This window comes from Aplysia californica, unplaced genomic scaffold (genome assembly GCF_000002075.1).
Source record: "Aplysia californica isolate F4 #8 unplaced genomic scaffold, AplCal3.0 scaffold00406, whole genome shotgun sequence".
NCBI lineage: Eukaryota > Metazoa > Mollusca > Gastropoda > Aplysiida > Aplysiidae > Aplysia > Aplysia californica.
Window position 1 is genome coordinate 245588 of NW_004797676.1, and position 10377 is coordinate 255964.

The window sequence follows — 10377 nt, forward strand, 5'->3', positions numbered from 1 at the left end:
GGATACAGGCCGCCAAGAAGAGCTCTCCTCCTATCTCTGTTCTGGGCGACCTTCTCTTCCTCCAGCCAGCTATGTCCCATAAGCCTGAGATCTGCCTCTGGATCCCGCTCCTATGTAGTTCTCGACCTTCCTGTCTTTCTCTTCTTCTGGGGGTTCCATCTAAGCCTTTGTTGCTTTGTCATGCTGTGGGTTAGCTTCAATAGAGTGTGTCCAATCCAATGTCACCTCCGCTTTTTTAAATTAATCTCACGGTCAATTATTGGTTGTGGTTTGGTTTGCCTCCATAATACCACGTTTCTGAACGGGTCCAGTCTGTAGATGCCCATTATCTTCCTCAGACAACCAACTGTAATTTGCCTACTTCCTGCCGTGTTAGTCTCCAGAAAAGTGTTTGCCAATTTTAAAGATTATGCATCACCACTGAACGGATCTACTTATTAAAATGTATTATCTCTCTGTTGTTTAGCACTAAATGGAATTCCTTGTGTGGAGGCTTTCTCTCCAACTTGAACAAAAGAACAAGCAGAAATGACTTTCCCAGTGGGACGATGCTCTCGATATTCTTTTTAAAGCGATTATGACCCTCCCTTAATCGTTGATGGTCGAGGTATTTGATGTGCTTATTGATTTGTGGGTTATTTGATGTGATTATTGATTTGTGGGTTATTTCATGTGATTATTGATTTGTTAGTTATTCGATGTGATAATTAATGTGAAAAGATTAACGATGACAATGTATGCGTGAGGTATTTAATGTGATCACTAATGTGTGAAGTACAATGTATTTGATGAGATCATTAATGTTTGTTTCCCATTTTGCATATTAGGCAGTCAGACTGAACCTGGAAGGGAACTTCACGGGAAACAAACTGTTTTACAAGATTGCTGATTATAAGTATAACCTTCAATTTTGACTGCATTGTACTTCTGTACTTTCTATAGAGAGATCGTTACCTAAATTGAAGAAAAGAGGAGAGGGAGTTTCGAATATAAAAAAGAAAATCTGCACTGAACATTTTCTAATAGAAGATTATTTATGTATAGTAATAGTTAATATGATTGTATAGATTTAAAATTCATTGCAACTCTTTTCGTTTATTTTAATTTTATTTTTCTTCTTCTCGTTCATGACGAGACCTCTGAATGTGTCTTACTTCCCCAAAAGGAAGGAGCCAAGTAAGTGGTAAGCCTTAAAAACTCCCCAAACAACACAATTTCAAGAACATTCCATTGAAGATTTGAACCAGGTGTCCATACCATAGCCCAGCGGGATACCAACAACTGAGCTAAGGGTGTGCGTGACGATTTATAACATAGGCTTAGTTGTTTGGTGCATAATTATTCTAAAGTGAAATCCGTTACACCCTTTTAAAAAGAAATATGTATTCTAGTGAATGTCATGAATTATGACGCACCTGAAGTGCTTACGTTTTTCTCTCCTCAGAGTGGCTCATGTTGTCGTTCTTAAGTCGAATGTGAGGAATCTGAATGTAAGTGGCATTATTGAAAACAAATTAATATATATTCTGAAGTCGTTAGGATTATATTGTTTGCCTCAAGTGTTCTGTTGAGTAAGGCGGTCTTTCTGCTGGAATGTTATATCACTCTCAGCCCGGTTGACCCTGACCGGCAGGGTCAGGAGCCCACCTCCTAAATAACACTGGTGTACAAATGTTCAAAATGTGTTTGCTTTGGGGCTCGAACATCACGTTTCGTGTGAGTTTTGGGACGCAGAACACGAAAATGGTTGTGAAAATTGACGTTTATGTCTAGTTTTCAAGATATTCAGGTTTTAATATTTAGCAAATAATAAAGAAGGAATAAAATTAGGGTTACTTCATGGGGTGGGAGGGTATATATTGTCTCTTGGCTTGTCTCTTGTTTTCAAGTTCTGTTGATTTTTCTTGTAACTAACTTACAGTAATCTGCTGACATGTTATTATCTCTCCATTTGCCTTGATGTCGCTTTGCATAGCTGCAACACTTTGTTGAACACTCCAAAGGTTCATCAGCCACAGCACCACTTTCTTCATTGTAAAAATTGGGCTGAAAATCATTTTCACAATTGATTATTTCGAAATGTGCTTACTCTCAATCCGTCAGCAAACAAATTCCATTACTGGAACCTTGAACCTAATAATTCAGCATGCGTGTTGTTAGCTGTAAGTCTGTGAGAAGGTCGTTCAGTCAATTATTCGTGATCCTTTGTGTGTTCTTGCGAAAAAAAAGTTCGGTGAAAATCAGGTTCATTTGATGTTGAAGCTTCAGTCTGTTTTTCAGGGGTATCTTCTCCCACTTCTTTCAATTCAGTCTTGGCATTTGCTTTTTAGAGAACTTTAGAGTTTTTTTGTTATTTTGTCCTGTCATTTGATGCCAAAAATTATCCTGAGATATTTCATGTGGAAATCGCTACGCTTCTCGGAATGGCTTTGGTACTCTTTACAGGTCTGACCACCGTACAACAGGGTTGAGAGGACAATAGCACAATAAACGTTCAATGTTATCTCCTGTGTAAATGCCACAGTAGTCCCAAGTTCTTGCGCTGAGTCTGCCAAAGTGTACACTGGCTTAATTCAAGTGACAAGCTATTCCCGCATTGATGCGGGCATTTGTAGATGGTATCCTACCAAGATATTTCACTAACTTAGAATTAAAAAGTTCTATCTGACATTCTTGGAGGTTTTGAGTTACTAGGACCATGAAATCAGAAATCATGTTCTATCTGAGCTATCAGAATCGTAAGATTATTTGGAGTCTTTATGAAGATATTCAAAAAATTGCCTTTGAAAAGCTTGACATAATTGTGAAACTCAACATTTTAAACTTCAAATTTCTCAAAACTATGGCGCTGAGGGGATAGAACTTAGTAATTCTGGGGTAGCGAATTTAAGCTTTCAACATTGTTCAGTGTTGTGTCATGTATTTTAACTTCCGGAGGGAGGGTTTGCTTTTCACCAGGGGCAGGCTGCACGAGAACATCTGCCTCTGCTGCGCTTATCTTATAGTGAGTCCAAAATCCTCACATGCATTTGAAAAAGAGCAACATAGTTTTGCATACTGGGTTCTTCTTGAACAAGCAATTCAAAATCATTGGCACATAACACTTCACATACGTGCATCGGGCTGGGCGTATGTATGCATGCTTGTACGAACTTAAAATTTCTTATGTCTTCTCCCCAGCCACGTGCCCTCAACATCATCCTGAGACTTGCCATGGATACGAAATTTATTCCTATGTTCAATGGTGAGGATATTTGAGTAGTATTCCATTTCTGAGTGCGCTTGAATGAAGTGGGTTTTTATGCCTAACGTATCGCTTTTTTTATTCAGGACATGCTACGTATCTGGTAACATTAGGTCTCATGTTGACACGTGTGTGTGTGTGCTGTTGAAGAGATTAGCTTGCTTATTTTGTTGCCCCCCCCCCCCTTCTAGGCGGTGTAAAAAAGAAGGGGGAGGGTAGACAGAGAAAAAATACAGGTGGTTCACTTTGGACATCTTTTAAAATGGGAAATAAATGTTTATTTCCTTAACACTTTGCTGCTTTGTCATTTTTCTTTTTTGAAACTGTTGCTTCATTAGGGGGTGGCCCGGTTAACCATGAAGGGCTTAAGGTAATTGGGTCCACTCTGCAAAGGGCTCCATGACTGAGCTCGGCCCGGTGACTGAGTCAACAGAGGAAATCTGTGTGGTCAGCTGAGCTCACCGTATTCTTAGTCAATTCTCTTTATTGCATACGGATGGTTGAAGGGGGCCCACCTGTGGATTCTACGTCTTCACTACCTTTTATTCGTTCTGTACGTTCTGTCTGTCTGCCTGGCTTTTTCCCGTGCACTATATAACCATCATTATGTCAATGTGCTTCTCTTTTCTCCTCTCTTTTTTATTTTCTTTGGTTGTTTGTTTGTTTGTTTTTTGTTTGTTTGTTTTTTTTTGCTTTTAGTAATTTGTTACAACACTTGCAACATAAATTGGTTAGGATACAAGTGCCAAAGATTAGAGGTGTTACAAGAGATTAACAAACACAGAAAAGAAGGAGGAGATATATGTATAAGGACGATAGATGTGATGGGAAAGAAGGAGTAAACTACACAAGAGCATCCTATAAACTCCCACTCTCTTTACCCCACACCCAGACAAACAAATGGACTGTCTCCATGTCTTACTTTTAACAACGGAAAATGAATATCATTGTATGGATGAGTCTCTCTCTTTAAGTCGAGCTCCAAATTCCAAACTCAGTACATGACCGTATTGGCATTTTTATTTATTTTTTTACAGGGTGTCCCAAAAGTCGTGCACTAGCCTGGATTTCCTCAAACGACTATAATACTGGTTTATATTCTAAAAGGCAGTTATTCTCCAGTTTGGGGTGAAATTGTGTTATCAATTCCACTTGATAATTTAAACTTTGGTGCACATTTAATTTCTGCCTTACTCTGGTATCTATACTTTAATAAAGAAGGCGAAGATATTCAAAGCAACCGGCTGTTCAGACGGAAAGACGTGGGGGGGGGGGGGGGGGTTATGGGTTTTGTTTTGAGTTGTTTGTTGTTGTTGTTGTTTTTTGTTCTCGTGTTCGAGAGATTACGGTGTCTGCCTCTCATTCAATTGGTCCCGGGTTCGAATCCGGAGAGCGACTGAAAATTTTCTTCTCCAATATTTTCTCCTTTCACTTTCCTTCCTGCTCTCTAGCAATGTTCTGTCGCCTGCTTTCTTTTCCACTTTCTGCACCCACCCCCTCACCTCCTTTGCCCCCTCTTCTGAGCTCCTGACTCTTTCTGCAGCCTTTCTACTGCTACTCCTTGGCTCCTTCTTACTGCTGTCTTATAGCCACACCTCTAATCGTATGGAAGGTAAAAATCGAACACCTAGCCTTCTCGGAAAAGGGCAAAAAAACTCGGAGGTACCGTGTACAAGGTATGAACGTTAAAGATCCCTTGGTGGTCCAAATTCGATAAGAGTAGGTTTCGGCCGCCACCAGAGCAAAATTCAAAATTTGCTACCAACTGAAAATGTTTTATGTGTCCCGCGCTCATATGACCTTATGCAATTGTGAGCGCCGTAAAACCCTTACAAAAAGAATGATTTAAAACAATAATTTTATTTCGGTGGGGTTGGCTTTTCTTTACATGTATACTATCTTTTAAAACAAAACTTAAGAGTAGGTTATCCAATTGAGTGCCCTTGGGAGCTAAACAAGAATTGACTGTCTCAAGAAAGCTGTCTTTTATCTTTTTCACTTCTGAGTGTTTTTAGGGTTGATCTTTTGACACTCTCTTGTAAGCGCATCCTTCTAATCGTCAATGTCTAGCTGCACCAGAATTACAAAATTCTATATGCTCAGTACCTAGTTCGAGAAATATGACGAAGAAGTTTTTGAGTTTCACAACAAGTCAAGCTTTTTCGAATGCAATTCTTTGAATACCTTGATTTCGACTCTGAATAATATTGCGGTTTTGATAGAGCTGAGAGAACATTAATTTGGTTTCTAACCTCATGGTCTTAGTAACTCAAAACGGCCAAAAATGTCAGATAGAACCTTGTTATTCTTAGTAGCGTTCTGGGTACGAAGAAGGTTTTTTACAGAATGGTGTGTGACTTTTGGGACACCCTGTATATTGGCTAGATTTCTCCGTGGCTTTGCTGTCTGTCAGTGTAGTCAAACATTGAGATCTATGGATGATGAGGATGCCGGAGTACAAGAACAATATACAATGTACAGGGTTGGGTTTTTTAATTCATTTTTACCTCCTTACCTCCCCCCCCCCCCCCCCACCCCCCACCCCACCCATTTGTCCCCCTCCCCCATCCCCCGAACTCATTTTCCAGACTTCGGAGAGAAAGGCATCAACCTGCCTTTTAGCCAGTTGTTCAACAACGTTAACCTGCAGCCATTTAATGTAAGATGCTATCATCATCATCATCATCATCATCATCATCATCATCATCATCATCATCATCATCATCTGTTGCAATTATTGCTATCTGTATCATCTTTCAGGTCGATACGATTATCGTTGTCTTGATTACTGTTATCAGCACTACTTTCCATGTTTTTTCTAAGAATCATTACATGTACTTCGTGGTGTTTGTCATTTTCTTGATCATTTTTGTTGCCATTACCATTACTGTTACCATTACCAATATCTTCATTGGCGATTTAAGCTTCCAATTGTTATCTTCATCTTCGCCTTCATCATCCTTATCCTCATCACCATGATTATTCTGTTTATTATCTTTTTCATCTTAACGGTCATATTATTATCATCATGATTGTTGTCGACAATAGTGTCATAAACCTGATCGTCCCCAGGACGCGCTTGTGGTCGGGAGGAGGGGGGTGAGGAGAGGGGGCTCAGTAGCTCAACTGGTATATTATATACAAGTATTGCATTTAATTTATTTATCAATTTGGAGGTCCGGGGTTAGTAGATCTCCACCAGCGTCAGGGTTTGATATTTGGTGGGGGGAGGGGGGCGTCTTTTTTTCTACACCCGTAAGTCCAAGGGTAGGGAGGATCAAGGACTTAGTCTCAAGGGATAAGATGAAAATTCTCGGAGGTCCCGTGTGGAGTGTAGGTTCGGCAGTTCGAAAATTGAAAAGAGTAGGCCCTTCGGGATGTCGTCCGAGACCAAAGGCAAGATTATTCTCTACCCAATACTGAAGCAACTTCAATTAAGTCAATGAAGATATTTAAGAGTACTTTTGACTGAGATACTCGATATAAAATTCTCCTCAATCGGGTCTCCTGCGAGCGACAGCGGAACGTCTGAAACGTCTATCCTTTTTTGCTTCACAGACACCGGTGAAAAATAATTTTAATCTAGCACCGTATCTTTGACTTTCTGCTGGGATGTTGTATCCCTCTCGGCCCCGGTTTGGACTGACAGGCTAAGTTGGAAGCCTGCCTCCTAAATGATCTAAATTGTGCCCATTGGAACGTAAAACACCTACATTTAAAAGGTGTTTTAAATCAACAGCTAGACTTGACCTTATGCGCTGACTGGAGGTTATAATGGGATTGGTGCCATGTCTTACAGTAACTAGAAACATTTGGCCATGATCGTCGATTTTTGCTACAATTTGAGATGTTGTACTTTACTTTTACCTGGCATGACACTTATGCAACACCTCAACATAAATCCCGCTGTTGTTTCTCGTTTTCACACAAAATGTGAAAGAACCGGTGTGTTAGAATTAGTAGTCATAATCTTTCTCATGGTCCTCCCTCAGGGCTGCTTGCTCATCTCGGCTGACATCGGCTCTTAATTGGCCGGGGAAGGGCAAGAAGGGACCACAAGAATGCCATGGTCAGCCAACAGTCCCGACTACAACCTCATTGAATAATGTGTGAGGCGAAATTGGCCGAAGAGTCCAGCAGCACCAGCCACCACCAGCTAACCGAGAAGAGCTGTAAAAGATCCCAGAAGAATGAGAAAATTCTAAAACCAGTGATAACATTTAAAACACAATGCGGCTTTGTCCCTGACAGATTACTAATAATTCTTAGATCTTTTCCATCTATGTCTATAGCTCTTCCAATAGATTAAATAGCTCATCATATCTAACTTTGTAGAAAGAATATGAATAATCAATTAAACATACATAAAAATATGTCTCTGCTTCAATACTTCTTTTCATTAACATGTTAGTATAGCATTTCTGGTGCCCTGGTCAGGATTTCGTGAAAACTAGTTTCATTTTTAAGATCAGATCAAAATCAAAAGCTGAATCAGTTTCATCAGAATTCAAACACACATTTCAACACAAAGTATATGGGTAGTTGGTATACAGTCTTCGCAAAAAAGTTAAAGACAGGTCACGATAATAGGTAGTATTTTCGAAAAATCTTTTCTTTATTTTTCAGTAATCAGATTTATCTTGTAAAATTCGGTAGCAAGGCTAAGGGGTTAATAGTGAATACGGTAACCACTTTATAGGTGGCGCGTGCGCGTCATGCGGCATGCTTGGCGCGTGTGAAAATCTGCAATTTCGGCAAAACTGGACCGAGTTTCAAACGTCAGTGAGCGATACCTGGGGCTTTCTGCAAGGCAAAAACGAGATGCACGTGAAAGAATGCACCTCTGGCTACGAACTGTGCTCACTTGTCTGTCTACATAAGCCGCCGTTTCAGCTCTGTTTTACAGTATTACCGCGCCAAGCCACATGCCACCACAACAAAAGTTTGACGACTTCGATAGGACCCGGGCAATTGCCTGGCTGCAGGATGGAGTTGGCGTACGCGAAGTGTCACGCAGACCTCAGGTATCACACTCCACCATCATACGGCAGAGGTAGCGGTTCGCGGTGACAGGAAGAGTCCAGGAGCGGCGTCAGGGTCGTCTCAAGAAAACGACAGCAAGAGAAGACCGCTAAATCCAACGCCAAGCCATACAGCAGCGGACTAGCTCTGCCAGCGCCATCAGGCGACGCCTGCGAGCTGCCACCAACACCACGGTCTGCACGCAGACAATACGTAATCGCCTTCATGACGTCAACCTTCGTGCGCGTCGTCCAGTCAAAAATCCTAAGCTGGCCCAGGACCAGCAAGCCAACCAAATCTGGTGCACTGAGCACCAGAGGTGGTCACGTGCCCAGTGGACAGAGGTCCTGTTTACTCATGCATCTCGGTTCTGTCTGACACTCAGTGAAGGCCGAACCCGCATCTGGAGGCATCCACGGGAGCAGCTTGCTGCCAATGCAGTTCAAGAAGTGGTCCCGTTTGGAGGAGGCTCCATTATGGTTGGTGGGGGGGGGGGGGATCAGCATGCACCACAAAACCCCCCTTTACCACGTCGACCCCCCTTTACCACGTTGACGGTATCCTGACAGGGCAGCGGTATCTGTAGGAGATCCTTCGACCTCTTGTCGGCCCGGCGCTGCAGGAGATTGGGCCTGTTGTTGTCCTTCAGGACGACAACACCACGCCGTAGAGGTCCAGGGCTGCCAACGCCTTCTTGCTGCAGGCGGGGATTACCCGCATGGTTTGGCCAGCCAACACAGACCTCAATCCTATTGAACAGTTGTGGGCTGAGCTTGGTCGGAGAGTTCTGGAGAACCACATTGTTCTGTAACTATGTGGGGTGGTGTTGTTATCCTGGAGTATTGCATGTTGACCAATGTGCTGGAGACTGGAGACCCACTGTGACGAGTGGCTACTTAATCTCTTGCAGGTACCGTTAGCCACTCAGAATACCATCAACATGGTAAAGGGGGTTATATTGATGTGTGCTAATTTTACCCTATACCATTATGGAGCCACCACCGAAAGGAGTCAACTCTAGCGCATTAAAGTCCATTAACTGTTCTCGTGGACGCCGCCACACACGCACACGTCCATCTTTTGGGTTGACCATGAATCGTGACTCATCTGTGAACAACACATGGCCCTATTGGGCACATGTCCATGGTTCATGGGCCCCTACGCCAAGCGAGACGACTAGTCTGGTGTCCTGCGGTCAGCCTTGGTTTCTTGATTGGACGCTTGGCACGGATGTTGGCAGCATGCAGACGATGCTGAATGGTCTAGGAGCTCACTGCCGTCTTGATAGCAGCACTAAGGCGATGCCTGATGCTGTTAGCTGTTGTTTTCCTCTGTCGCAAGTCCTGCATGCGGACATATCGATCCTCTCTCTGAGTGGTCTTCTTGGGTCGACCTGCTCGTAGGCGTTCTTGGACTGATCCAGTGGCATAATGGCGCTGCCTCAGGCGGACAATGACAGATTGTGACGCTGCAAGCCTTCTGGCAACTTCTCGGGTTCCAACTCCATCTTGCAACCATGCCATAACCCTGGCAAGATTAAAGTCTCTCAGCTTTCGTCTTGGTGGCATGTTGATGCGATACTGGATCCTGCGCAAACGGCGGCTTATATTGCCACCAAACTGAGCACAGTTCGAGACCATAACGTGCGCCAGAAATTTTAACTGAGGAATGTTCGTGGTGTCGCACACAAGTCGATAAATAGCAGCAAATTTGACTAAAAATCCTCGAGCTGCAAGTGGTGGTTTTTGCGCCTTTAGGAAACTTTGCAGTACGTATTGTTAACCCATCAGCACTTTCAGAGCAAAATATTTTGAAACATTCCTTGCTATCTTTTTTTTCGGATTAAAAAAAAAAAATCAGAGCTTTCTGTCGAGGTGGTCCTTAACTTATGTTGAAGCCTGTATGAGTCGTTCGCCGCGTTCATTCTCTTTACTCATTCCCCATGGCCCAACTATATATTATTCTATGCGTGAATCTTCTTCTTTCCAATGGCTAGCTTAACATCCTGCGGTTTACGTTGCTGCGTTGCCTTATTAAGATCTTCATTTTAAAAATTCTCAGCTTCATCATTAACATGCTCTGATGTTGGTGCATATATCCGGATGACTCTA

At 42.4% G+C, this 10377-nt stretch overlaps 1 long non-coding RNA gene across 1 annotated transcript; it reads left to right on the forward strand.

The window, feature by feature from the left end:
* The first annotated feature begins 487 nt into the window (after nucleotides 1-487).
* On the forward strand, nucleotides 488-7615 carry LOC101853017. Its single transcript, XR_220751.3, has 5 exons — nucleotides 488-607; nucleotides 1445-1490; nucleotides 3181-3244; nucleotides 5833-5903; nucleotides 7237-7615. It is a non-coding gene; the product is annotated as an uncharacterized LOC101853017 (long non-coding RNA).
* Nucleotides 7616-10377: the final 2762 nt, after the last annotated feature.